The sequence below is a fragment of the Pseudophryne corroboree genome, chromosome 1 (genome assembly GCF_028390025.1).
Source record: "Pseudophryne corroboree isolate aPseCor3 chromosome 1, aPseCor3.hap2, whole genome shotgun sequence".
Classification (NCBI taxonomy): domain Eukaryota; kingdom Metazoa; phylum Chordata; class Amphibia; order Anura; family Myobatrachidae; genus Pseudophryne; species Pseudophryne corroboree.
In genome coordinates, this window is record NC_086444.1 from 325,844,952 (window position 1) to 325,859,629 (window position 14,678).

The 14,678-nt window shown below is 44.5% G+C and overlaps 1 protein-coding gene across 2 annotated transcripts in view; it reads left to right on the top strand.

Moving 5' to 3' along the window:
- The window catches only part of TMEM132C (transmembrane protein 132C), a 716,061-nt gene that overhangs the window by 64,182 nt on the left and 637,201 nt on the right, over positions 1-14,678 (top strand). The window lies entirely within an intron of this gene.

A 14,678-nucleotide genomic window follows, 5' to 3' on the forward strand; every position in this document is an offset into this window, starting at 1 on the left:
AACAATGTGGACGACATATCTCCGCAATATATCCCTTCTGCCCTGCAGTACGATCGATGTGATATATCAGTGAAATGCATTGTTCGCCGATGTATTGGGTGTACAGCAAACACGTTCAGATGGTCGGGACAATACATCATTCATCAGCTGTACGAATGATATATTGTCTTGTGTGTACCCAGCATGAGAATGGATGGAAACACCACTTAGTGCATGGTGTCACTGCTGGTGCTAACAGTAAAATTGTCTGGATGAGAACTGCAGATATTCAAAACATTGGCAGATCCTCTACACTGTGGTCCTTTTTTGCAAACTGTATTCACTTTTGGATGTGCAGGTCTTCTGTCTAACACTACAGTACCTTTCTAGACCTTTGAGTTGCTGTTGTAATTTCTCTTAAAACACAGCTATGGGTCAATTATTTGTAACAGTGCTTTGCTCTCTTCTGCTGTGTCAGCTAATAGCAACTGTCACCTTGGATGCCTTATGTCTTTTGCAGTTGGTGAGGTTCCAAAGTCCACAATGTTTGATATTATGGTCTCTCCTGGGAAGCAGCACTTTGGGCTCTTTCTGAACTCATGTGATTGCAGCTCTTTATGGGATTTGCTAAAATCAAATAATTTTCTGTCCCAGAAGCCCTGTAGATTTACATGAAGCATGGCCTGACATTTCCATTCTAAACGATCTTCTGCCGTCGCCAGTAACTTATGTAAAAAAAAAACACATAAAAACCAAAGCGTTTTCCTTAATCCAAACATGATTATGTAAATAATACATTTCGCCACCTCTGCTAAACTGAGTTTTTAGAAACTAATCGATAACATTTATTGACAGATTGGAAAAAAGGTGACATTGATTTTTACTGTGTGAATGAGTACGTAGTACTGATATACTTAATCAATTAAGATTTTCTATTCTTCTAATTCTAAACTTAAAATACCAGAATGTTTAGACATGTATTGAATATGACAACCAACAGACAGCAAAGTGTAAGATTATATACTATATAAATGATTAAGTACTGTATTATTATGACTATTTGTATTATTTTTATAATTGCGATTAACTTCAAAGGTGCCACAAATTGTCCTCTAAATATGGCAACATTTCTCAGTAGCAAAGTATCATTGTATATGTGCAATACACAACAGCAGACCATAGCTTAAGCATATATTATGTACCAAACATTACTATAACACCACCGAGTTGTAGGACAGATAACATGGGGTAAGTCAATGTACTAAAGCAAGCGGGAACATACAGTGGTAAGTTGCAGGCGAGAATTGATTAAGCAATCCATGAATCTCTACCCAACTTACAGGGAAGTAGAGTCTGATGGGGAGAAGGAGACAAGGGGCCAGAGCACTGGTGACATGGAGTGTGCTAGGGAAGAACAAGAGGAAGGAGGGTTCTGTCCATAAGAGCTTACATACTAAGGGTGAACTGTGAAGGGTAATTGGTGGAGGGGAAGGATATACCTAGGAAATTATATGATATGATAGAGGAAAAAGGTAAAATTATACATGTCAAAATACAAAACTATGTGTGCGTCACTAAGATATAATATTTAAAAAAAACACTAGTTTGGAAATTTTCATAAACAAATTGATTTATTCAGTCTAATCTGACACTTTTTTTGCACATTCCACCCTATTTTAAAGTATAGCTTAAATCACATATGTACATACAGATGTATAGTACATATGACCTGTAATTCTGGTTACAATATAGATGATGGCTATTGACTTTCTGGGCATTATTCATCTGTAACATACTGTATGTGACATCAATCAGACACAAAAATAAAATAAAATATTAATTGCCAAACTTCTAACTAAGTATCATCTTTTATGTCATCAACATCCAATTATATGTATACAAGTGTTCAAAATCATAAGGAGAATACAATCCCCTGAATAGGAAAGCAGTATGATCAACCAGTATCCCTTCTCAAAAAATGCCCCGGTCCCAAATGGAATTTATAGAGAGACACTATAAAATAGGCACATATAGAGGTAGCTGTATTAAAATCATGAATAATTCAATTGAATCATCATAAAATGACCCTTAGCAAAGGGAAAATCCACATGAACATAAAATTAATTTTCAGTAAATATAAGATAGAGTCCGTACCAAGGTGGTCATTCCGAGTTGATCGCAGCAGCAATTTTGTTAGCAGTTGGGCAAAACCATGTGCACTGCAGGAGGGGCAGATATAACATGTGCAGAGAGAGTTAGATTTGGGTGGGGTGTGTTCAAATTGGAATCCAGATTGCAGTGCAAGAATAAAGCAGCCAGTATTTACCCTGCACAGAAACGAAATAACCCACCAAAATCTAACTCTCTCTTCACATGTTATATCTGCCCCCCCTGCAGTGTACATGGTTTTGCCCAACTGCTAACAAAATTGCTGCTGCGATAAACTTGGAAATGACCGCCCAAGATGGCTATTATAGCGACGTGCCAACCACACGATCCCTTTGAGTTCTGGAACTCTCCAAGAGATGGAAATATGGCTCTCAGGGCTTTAGTCCTTATTGGTATGTTCGAAAGTAGAGACACAATGACCACCAATGCGTTTTGACCCTTTCCTGTGCAACTTTATCAAGGTATGGTTGCGTGCATACAATGGAGTCTTTAAATATCTAGTACCTGGTTCACCTCCTGTTTGCCTTCATACAGTAAATTGCCAAAAACCTTTCATAGCATTAGTATTTCTTTTATACAAACATCTCTTTAGAAAAAAATAAACAATACCTGACTATATAATCTTATAATTATTTTATCAAATGTATAAATCCAAAATAAATGTAAACAAACTGTGCTTCCTGTTGAACTGGAAGTGATGTCATGTCACATGTCACTGTCACAAACCTCTTATTCTCGCTGGTGGTCGTCTGATTATTCCTAAACTTGCAGCGTTTGTAAAGTCCCCGAACTTCCGGTATAAACCTGAAGTGACATCTCGGCAACGGATGATTTGCACTATGCATGTCCGAAAATCGGCGGCATAGATGTCAAACACATGCAGCTTTAGTGAGATCTGCGAACTTCTAGTATAAGCTGGAAACTAAATCTGGGTGGCGGACGAATCTCTCTGCTCATATCCAAGAGGATTCAGTATGATATCCCAATGGACGGGATGCCGGCGGTTAGAATACTGACAGCGGCATCCCAATCATCAGAATCCCTACAGCCCCCCAGAAAGTAACCTAACCCTCCCAATTCACCTACCCTAAACCACCCTTGTGTATGCATAGCCCTCCCCGCTTGGTGCCTAACCCTAATCTACCCTTGTAAGTGCCTAACCCCCTCTTCCGGGTACCTAACTATACCCTCCCATCACTGCACTCTAACCCCCCTTCTAATGCCTAAACCTAACCTCCCACCCCCCATAGTAGAATGCGAGTGCATCCCGCTGAAGAATGGGATTCCGGGCGTCGGTATTTTGACACCGGGATACTGACCCCTATCTGTATTTAGACGTGGGGCTTATACCATCGTTCAAGATACTGGCTTCGGTTTTTTAACTGCATCCCATTCAAGACTCCCGGCATAGATTTGGAAGGCATGTGGCTTTGGTAGAGTGTTCAAGTGACGTCCTGCCATCAGCTGCTCTGAATTGCACATGCTTGAGGTTCCCATCTTGGATGTTTAAGATGGATGGCTTCAATAAGTATCCAAACTACTGGAAGTAATGTCCCAGTTGCAATCACAGTTTTCTCACCTACAGAATACTCTTCAAACTCCTCACCCTTACATACAAGAACCTCTCCAACTCTGTTGCTCCCAACATCTCTACAACCACATCTTCATACATACTCCCTCCCAGGCAAATGACCATCGCCTTTCCTCCTCTCTAATAACCACATCACACTCCTGAATCCAAGATTATTTTCTGTGTTGCCTCCACCAATGGAAATATTTCCTTCCTTCTATCAGACTATCACCTAGCCTGTATAGATTCAATCTGTCATTGAAAGTCCACCTGTTCATAAAATGCACATCATTGCTCCACTTAACCATTTCATCATGTAGTATACCTCAACCTATTTTCATCCTTCATCTCTCCCACTCTTTCTTCTTGCCCTCAGATCCCTTTACACTGGCTCACCCCATGTGTCAACACTTTGTCTGCCCCTTTCACTTTAAACTGTAAGCTTTAACTAGCAGGGCCCTTTTCTTTCCTGTTCTCATTACCCAGCTACTCTATACCGAGCTATACTTGACTCTACTCCGCACCTCATTTGGTGGCACTAAATCTGCTAGGTGTACCCAGGCTAGAGGGCACAGGTTTCAGCTTGTACAGAATATACCCCTAAGTCAGTTTGATTTATCCATTTGTGCTGAGCCATGGATATACCTAAAACCTGGACCGTTGGGGTGCCTTGAGGACCAAGTTTGAGAATCTCTGACTTAAACTCATTGGCCTAAGGGGATCATTCACACCTGATCGCTCGCTAGCTGGTTTTTGCAGTCCTGCGTTTGCATAGTCGCCGCCCACCGGGGAGTGTATTTTAGCTGTGCAAGTGTGCGAGCGGTACAAAAATACTTTGTGCAGTTTCTGAGTTGCCCAGAACTTACTCAGCTGCTGCGAACACTTCAGCCTGTCCGGGGCCGGAATTGACGTCAGACATCCGCCCTGCAAATGCTTGGACACGCCTGTGTTTTTCCAACCACTCCCTGAAAACGGTCAGTTGCCACCTACAAACGCCTTCTTCCTGTCAATCTTACGATCGGCTGTGCGAATGGATTCTTCATAAAACCCATCGCACAGCAACGATCCTCTTTGCACTCATGCGACACGCCTGCACAGTGTGGTGCATATGCATGCGCAGTTCTGACCTGATCGCAGCGCTGCAAAAAATGCTAGCGAGCGATCAGGTCTGAATGGCCCCCTAAGTGTGTTTACACTGCTCCATTTTGTTCTGCTACATGGAAATAATGATCCGTGTTAATAATGAAGCAACATTCTATGTTTGGGTATAGACAGTGTGGAACAGGTGACTGTAAGTTTCATACTCGCCACTGTGTAGCTGTGGGAGCAATAATAATATTATATTTTCCTACTCTCCTGGAAAGACCAGGAGGCTCCTGGAAATCGCGTGGCACTCCCGACCCCCCGGAGAAGTGGGCAAGTCTCCCGCATGCCGCTCACCCCCTGCTGTACCCCACCGCTCACCGTGTCATCCTGTCACATAGAAGGGGGCACCCCCTGCTTTACAATGCCGGTAATGTGGTAAAGTGGGGGGGCCCTACGATGATGGGATTGCACGCCCCCATATCGCCTACTCCACACCCTCATACCGCCTCCTCCACGCCCCCTCCTATGTTACCAAAATTTAGGCAAATATTAATTATATGCATGTGACAATGGTATTATGATTTTACAGCAGTTACAAATCTATATGTTTTTGATCAGTCATTAACATGACCAGTAGAGACTAAAAAGCACATAACTTGTTAAAAAAAACTCTTATTGAAATTGCTAGCTCATAATTTACATTATTAGCAACATCTCAGTTAAATTCCCAAGGACACTTGATTACTGAGCAGGTACATCTATACAAGATATGTACAGTCGGTTGCATGCACTCCGTGGGTGTTATTTACAGACTAGAATACTGTGATACCCCTTTTCCACTAGTGATGTGGGTCGCAGCCGGCTGCCTGCCACGGGTGCTACTCGGCTGCGACCCGTATCAGAGCCCCCTTTTCCACTGCACTCACCAACCTGGCATATTGCCAGGTTGGTGACGCTGCTGGTGACGCGGCAGAGGCGGCGCTGGGAGATCATATGATCTCCCAGCGCCGTCCTTCCATACTCTCTGAAAGGGAGCCGCGTTGCATCGACATGGCTTCCATTTACACTGCACAGCTTACCGGGTTGAACTGTTGTTCAACCCGGTAAGCTACCCGGATAGGATTGCCGGATCACTTGATCCGGGTTTTTGCAGAGGGAGACGTTTCCTCTAGCAAAAACACGGGTAAATGCGCGTCCCCATGCATTTACCCGTGTTTTCTGAGCTAATGGAAAAGTGGTATTAGAGTGTAACAGCAGCTACATGCTAAGTAATACCTGAGAAACTAAACTGGAGGAAAAGTAGGTGACAAGGGGGGTAATTCCAAGTTGATCGCAGCAGGATTTTTGATAGCAATTGGGCAAAACCATGTGCACTGCATGGGAGGCAGATGTAACATGTGCAGAGAGAGTTAGATTTGGGTGGGTTATTTTATTTCTGTGCAGGGTAAATACTGGCTGCTTTATTTTTACACTGCAATTAAAGCTGGGTACACACTGGCAGATATATCTGCTGTTCAATCGATCTGCAGATATATCTGCAGATGGTGGTTGTTCATACACACGGAAAGATGCACCAATATATCTTAAAGATATATCTGCTGTTCAATCGATCTGCAGCTATATATGCAGATGGAGATAGTTCATACACACTGAAAGATGCACTAATATATCTGCAGATATATTGGTCATCTGCTGTGTCGCACAGCAGATGCAATATATCTGTGAAAGACGTCTTTCACAGACATATTGCTTGTACACACCTGCAGATCAGCAGAAGATATATTGGACAACCAACTGATTGGCCACTATATCTGCCAGTGTGCTGTGTACCCAGCATTAGATTGCAGATTGAACACACCCCACCCAAATCTAAAGGTGGGTAATTGATCTGCAGATATATCTATGTACGGATCGGGCAGTGTGCTGTGCATACACACAGCCCGATCCGTCGGGGGACTGACGTCATGAACTGGGCGGGCGGGCTCTCGCGCCCGCCCAGTTCACCTGTCAATCACCGCCGGCTGCCGCAGCATGTGTACGGGCGGTCGGACGACCGCCCCGTACACACACAGCGACGCGCCAATATATCGTTAGATATATTGGCTGTCGGCTGTGCTGCGCGGCCGACGCGATACGTCTGTGAACGACTGAGTTCACAGACGTATCGCCCGTACACACTGGCCGACGGTCCCGCGATGTATCGGCCGTTCAAGAGAACGGCCGATACATCGACCAGTGTGTACGGGCCTTAACTCTCTCTGCACATGTTATATCTGCCTCCCCTGCAGTGCACATGGTTTTGCCCAATTGCTAACAAAAATCCTGCTGAGATCAACTTGGAATTACCCCCCATGTGTACTGCAGGGGAGGCAGGTATAACATGTGCAGAAAGAGTTAGATTTGGGTGGGTTATTTTATTTCTGTGCAGGGTAAATACTGGCTGCTTTCTTTTTACACTGCAAATTAGATTGCAGATTGAACACACCCCACCCAAATCTAACTCTCTCTGCACATGTTATATCTGCCTCCCCTGCAGTGCACATGGTTTTGCCCAATTGCTAACAAAAATCCTGCTGCGATCAACTTGGAATTACCCCCAATGTTTCTTTAAGTTGGGACAGTGGGTCCCATTCATGTTTGAATGGAATTTGCATAGCCCCAAGGAAACTGCTGTGCAGTTCCGTCTACTTAAAAGTCCAACGCAGCAGGAGGTGTCTGTAGTAGATAGATGCCTCTTGTTAGCATTAGCAAGGATCCAAGTGCACCTTGGATCGCAACCAGCTGTAACGATTCACGATGGAACAGGCACCTGAGAGCCTGTGCAAGCTGAAGCTTACTCAGGCTGGCCATAGGATCCCGGCATCGGGTTCCAGGAAGTCAGTTCGACCCTCCCCCCCCCCCCCCATTTTGAAGAATGGTGCCGGATGCTACCTCCACTCTGCCCCCCAAATTCCGCAGCATGTCAGTCATGCTGCCCCTGACGGGGCATGCAAGCAACCCACAAACATCACATTGCATACCATTTTGCAAAATGTCATCCATGTTGGAATGTCATTCATGTTGTGTTATGAAGTTTTACCTGTTCTGAATAAAGTTTATCACACAATTTTTACTGCTTGTTGATGCTTGAATAAAGAAATGTGCTCTGCAACAAATACTGTAGGCATACGTGCTGGCCTACAACACAAATGCTGACTTTCTTTTTCAATTTTTACATATCTGTGTCTTGTGCCTGTTTGTGCATATACACCTCTTTTCACATGTACTATAATTATTTGAAAATGGTAATTGCACAAGATCATATTTTAGAACCCAAATGCAAAAAAAGCAGATTTCCTACTGTAGGACCAAAAATTCTAATTGACATCAAAATGTGGACATTGTGGCACTTTACAGTGGCACTTTAGCAGATGTCTTTTTAGTCTCAAAATATTTTTCAATTTATGCAGGTAATACTGTGTAGGTAATTCCTAAAAGTAATGGAAAAGGAGGTCAACTTGTATTTCAAGTGACAAATACTTGAATTTCCTTTTAACTGTGCATTTCTATGCACATTGGGCCTGATTCAGGTCCCGTTGCTCCTGCTGTTGTAGTCACAAGGTACTGATGTTCGGTACTTTGCCATGTGCAATACCGGTCCTTTATCGTTGTAAGCAGAACAGCTGCCGATGTCAAATGGTTGATAGGCTTCAGGCGTTTGGGAGTATGGAGTGGGCCGTGATGGCCTCTGTTTTCCCAAAATGGAGGTGTTCTGCCTCCATTTTGTGGGATTGCCAAGGACAGGATCTCCATCTTCTGATTTATTTTTATTTTCTGGCCTCTTGCAAGGAGCTGTGGCAGCCGGCTTGCCTGACCCCATGAGTCATTCAGCCGGCCGATAAAGTCGCAAGTGATCCAATCACTGGATCACAAATGTATGCAGGAGGCGTCTACTTATACCAGACCCCTCCTGCTGCATTACTATATCTGTGCATCGCTGCTGCTTCCAAGTAAGTAGCAGCGATGCAAACTCCAACCACATTTGCAGTATGTGTGCACCTAGATTGAGTAAGGGGCTGATCTTATATTTTCACTGTGGTTTTTAATGTTCCAGAATAAAAATAATAACATTTATAAATCAAGGAAGTTGGACTCACAGCTGTGGGGACCTGAATTGAATTCCAACCAAGGCTGTTATTAGGGGTTGGGTATGCGTTACCGAAGCTGGGGATCCCCGCGGTCAGCATACCGATCGCAGGATTCTGACGGTTGAATAGTGTGTGTGTGTGTGTGTGTGTGTGGGGGGGGGGGGCATGAAACAAGCCCCTTGTGGGGGCATCGCCTCAGGTTCTATTCCCGTTCTCGTGGACACCCACGAGTGGGAATAGTCCCTGCTAGTTGGCGTGGCGACTGTCGGGATTTAGAGGGGTGCGGGTTGTTTAGAGGGGTTGTGGGGTGCGGGTCTCCTGACCACTGGTCACATAACTACACCCCGTTATTTGCGTGGAATATTCTCATTGTGTAGGTTGTCACCAAGTTCTCCAGCTTTCTACAATTTTAGCAGCTATTAGCAGTAGGTTAATTGGTTTTGGCCTTAACTTGCCCCTTGTTTTGGGGCTTGCGGTTGGGAAATCAGACTGTAACTTCTAACAGATAGCGCTCTGCCTGGATACAGCTCTCAGGTCACCTGGTGCAACCCATGGGTAGCAATTCTTGGGCTGCATACATTTTCCTCAGTTTTGCTACTTCTTCAATAATTTTCCATCTTAGCACACATACAGGGGCATATGCGATTAGCAGCGGGGTTCAGACCAATTAAATCAACTGCAGAAACCAAGCTTGTTAATTACCAGAATGCTCTCTTGGGATTTAATTTGCGAGGAAACCCAAAGATTCCTGCATTTTACGTGGAATCTATGGATTACTGCGCTGTACTCAAGTTTTTGCCACAAGCGAAAGTGCTAAATAATTGAAACTTGGAGCTTTTCCCTGCATGGGAAGCACCATGCCTAACTGGATGGGTTGGGGCTGCTTTACCGACGACTGGGATCCCAGTGGTCAGCATGCTGATGCCGAGATCCCGGCTGCAGAATGCCAATGGGGTGGTGAGCACAATGAAGCCCCTTGCGGGCCTGCCGCACTTGCCATGCTGCAGGCTCGGTGGCGAGCTGACTCGCCACAAGTTCTATTCCCACTCTATGGGTGCCCCTTCTAGTCGGCATGCTGACTGTCGGTATTGTGAGGGTTCGGGATGCAGGGAAGTTATTGTGACCGACATCACACAAAAGGGGAGGGTACGGCCCAGAGGGGGAGGAAGAAGAGGGAAATATGATTCTTAGGGGGAATCAGAGGCAGGAGATTGAGAGAGGAGGTTCACATACATCTGCATACTTTGGGGGTCATTCCGAGTTGTTCGCTAGTTGACGATTTTCGCAACGGAGCGATTAAGGCGAAAATGCGCATGCGCATGGTACGCAGTGCGCATGCGCTAAGTATTTTAGCACAAAACTTAGTAGATTTACTCACGTCCGAACAAAGAATTTTCATCGTTGAAGTGATCGGAGTGTGATTGACAGGAAGTGGGTGTTTCTGGGCGGAAACTGACCGTTTTCTGGGAGTGTGCGGAAAAACGCAGGCGTGCCAGGATAAAACGCGGGAGTGTCTGGAGAAATGGGGGAGTGGCTGGCCGAACGCAGGGCGTGTTTGTGACGTCAAACCAGGAACGAAATGGGCTGAGCTGATCGCAGTGTAGGAGTAAGTCTCGAGCTACTCAGAAACTGCTAAGAAATTTCTATTCGCAATTCTGCTAATCTTTCATTCGCAATTCTGCTATGCTAAGATACACTCCCAGAGGGCGGCGGCCTAGCGCGTGCAATGCTGCTAAAATCTGCTAGCGAGCGAACAACTCGGAATGAGGGCCTTTATAAGAAGTCAGAATCATGCTTTGTACACATACTTGTGCACCCATCAAGGTTCAAGTAGAATACTAAAATATTTATGAATCTATGTATAAAAGTCATTTCTTTTAAATAACTCATAAAGAATTCCTGAAAATGCAGCTGCCAGCTATAATGAGAGCCTTTTGCCAATATTTGCGCAAAAGTCAATAAATTATTGTTTTTCATGCATAATAACCACATCGCCTATTTGGAGTGTATTCTGTTATATTGCTTCTCTCAATAAATGTTTTGAATAATATTCTTAGTAGACTACTACCACAAAGGTGCCACATAGGTCACAATAATAAAACAATCATACATCTATAGTGTCCCAAAAAAAGTGTTTGAGACAACTTTTTTATATTTTTAGATGAGGGAGCACCGTACGTTGTGGCATCCAATACAGACTTGATAGATTTTTTGCTGTTGTTAAAAAAAAAAAGTATATATATATATATATATATATATATATATATATATATATATATACATTTTGTTTTTTAAGCAGGCTATATTAGTGTACAGATACATTTTACACAGCATGTATGATGCATAGTATTAGTTGTGATGTAAATGTTTATTTATACAGTTGTACTACTGTAGCTTTGTGTCTTCTCTATTCATTTCAAGGTACAGTACAGTACAGTATGTCTCACATACTGCATTATCAGTAGTCAAAATCATGCCCTCTACACACAAGTGCAGCGATTCATGGAGATGTAGTGGTCGGGTTCAGGGAGTATTCCCCATTAGCTGTTTCATTTTCTTTTAAATAGTTTTTATTGGAGTATCAAGAAATGAAACAACATGGTAAGACACAGGAGTGACAATACAAAGAATGGGAGATATCATTTATACAGTAAAGAAAACAAAATAATAGCAAAAACAGATGGAGGTCCGTGGCAAACTTAGCGTATAGGCACACAGGGTAGTGATTATAGGGGCCTTTGAGAAGGGGTGGGCGGTGAAGCAGTGTTGTCTACCTGCAGCCAGTGAAGGGCTGTTAGCATGCTGATTTCTTTTTAATTGCTCCCCATGGATGGGTGTGCTGGGGCCCCAGTGCATTGCTTTGCCCAGGGCCTACAATGCTTTTTATATATCCCTGGCGGTACAGCCCCCCCCCCTCCAACATAAAGGAAGAAACAAGGCAAAAAATGGATCACAGACCAGACAGAAAGTCAGTGGCCAGTCTCCCCTATCAGCTGTTGTACATGTCAGAAATACAGAAGCATTTGAATTCAGCGGTGGGGATGCCGGCGGATAGAATACTGAACGCGGCATCCCTTCAGAATCATGCATGGCCCCCTATCCCTACCTCCCTGCATCCTAAACCTAACCTTCCCCACCCCACAGCCTAACCCTCCCCGATGGAACCTGAACCTAAGCTCCCCTCCTTCCCGCAGCCTAAACCTAACACCACCCCCATCCCCTGTGTGGCTTACCTGTCCAGAGTCCCAGCACTTGCTTGTTTGGGATCCCGTCAGTCGGGTTTCCGGCATCGGGCAGGTGACCCTATTGAGGATGCTGGTGACGGCATTCCAAGCTGTGTTGGGATCCTGGCAACAGTATTTTGACTGCTGGTATCCCAACCGCTGGGATCTTGACCTAATCCTGTTTTGCAGCTATAAAATCAAAATGGTGATAAATAAAATTGTGTTCTGTAATTATGTTAATTTTCTACTAACGTGGAGCCAGAAATGTGTACCAGGGACGTGCAGTCAGGGGAGGTAGTGTAAAAGCCCATTGAAAAAGGGAAGAAAGCGGCACATATACAAGTGCCTCTTTAACAGCGATGGGCTTTCAGCTCACATCAAAGCACGCAAGGCAGATATGTGATTGGACAGCGGATACAGTGCTGGATCCACTGGTCCAATCACCTATAAGTGGCAGCGGGACAAGGCACTCAGAGCTGTCAATGATTATCATCAGCTCCCCTCTTCTCATTCCCCATGACTCCTCACCTGCTGCAGTTGGTGGCGGGAGCCTGACAGGAGTCTCCGTTACCTCTGTTCTCCGTTACAATGCAGCTGGCACTGGCAGCATCGGAGAATGGGGAGAACAAAGTGCAGCAACAGCAGCTAATCTGTGGCGGGGGGCATGGAGGTGGCTGCGGGAAGCCCAGAGCATCCTGCAGTGGCAGCCGACACTCTCCTCCTCTCAGGCAGCAGCCTCATCAGCACTGGTGCCTTCTGCACTCTCCCGCTGGTGGCTCTGCACAGGACCCAGGTGAGAGGGGCTGGGGGGGATGGTGACTGGAAAATGTGTAAACGGGGGTATCTCACATCCGAGATGGGGCATTTTGTGGAACTGGCACCACAGGACACATTACGTGTAACTGGCACTACAGGACACATTATGTGTAACGCACTACAGTGGGCATTACGTGTAACTGGCACTACAGAATAGTTGGAGCATTACGTGTAACTGGCACTATACGTGGAGCATTACGTGTAACTGGCACTATACTGGGGCATTACATATAACTGGAACTATACTTGGGCATTACGCGTAACTGGAAAAATACTGGGGCAGTAAGTGTAACTGGCACTATACTGGGGCATTATGTGTAACTGGCACTATAATGGGGGTATTACGTGTAAGGAGCACTGCTATGGGCATTATGTGTAAGGCTGCCAATTGTGTATGGGGGGGTGATAATATGGTATATATATTTATAATTTGATTTCATAATATATAGATGTGAGACCACGCCCACTTTCCTAGGAGCATGTGCGCCTTTGGCACACACATTGGGGAGGTGGGGGGGGGGGCGCTTCAAAGATCTTGCTCAGGGTGCTTGTAGGATTGGAGCTGGTTCTGGCTGGTGTTTGGGCATTTTGAAGTCTGTCCTGTAATCACAGTATCTACACAATGGCTGCAGTACCAGCCCACCCACCCTGTGTTCTTGTGCAGCTGGGGATGTACTGGAGAAGCCTGTGCCTCCACAGCCATTGACCTCACTGCACATCACTGATGTGTACCATATGTATACTGAACCTTCACGCAGTGGACTGGAACGTTATGCATACGTGAGTGATGGGGAGAGGTAGACTGTTTTATAGGCATCTCCACATATGCTGTGATGCTAATGCAAAATGGGACACTGGAATTACAAATTTGATATCTTTGCTTCAGTATTATGGTTGGTACACACTATGTGATACGCTCCATGAGCGATATCGCATAGTGTTTCCCCTCCCCTCTCGGGCCGCCGACATAGTGAACACACGCTTTGCAATATATAGAAAACGATACACAGTGACATCATGCCGCGGCCGGCCCGAATATGCAGCTTCTGACGATATAGTGAGATTAAGCTGCATGTACAGCCAACAGCGGGGGTTGAACGCGCATCGAGCATCGCTTGTAGCATACACACTGCCTGATATTGAAAACAATATCGCTCAGGAGGGTAAAAATTACCGATATTGTGTGTAATATCGCAGTGTGTACGCACCATTAGATTTTAAGACAAGAAATTTAATTTATTTCTTTTATTCAATTTATTTTCATTATTTATAATTGGTGGATGATCTAGGAAATATTAGGGGAGAAGCATGGGAGGCAGCAATAAAAACCCTTTACAAGTTCTCAAGCCAAAAAGAATCAAAATAAACAAAGTCATGGCCACTATTACAAATAGCAGTCCATGGTACTTTAAGGGAACTTCGAGTATGTCCTGAAAATGTAATGTAATGTAAGGTAATGTTCTAAAATTCATTAACCACCAACTTAACAACCATATACTATTCTACCTTATTGCCTCCAGCAGTGGCGTAAGTTCGTCCCAGTCGCCCGGAGGCATGATAAATGTTGGTGCCCCCCTACATATACACACACATACCATATGTAACTATCCGGCACTCAGGGTGAACAGTAGCAGCGTGCTCAGGTACCTTTCCCAATAGTAATATAGATACACATACAAAGTGGACGCACTCTAAGTCAGTCATTAC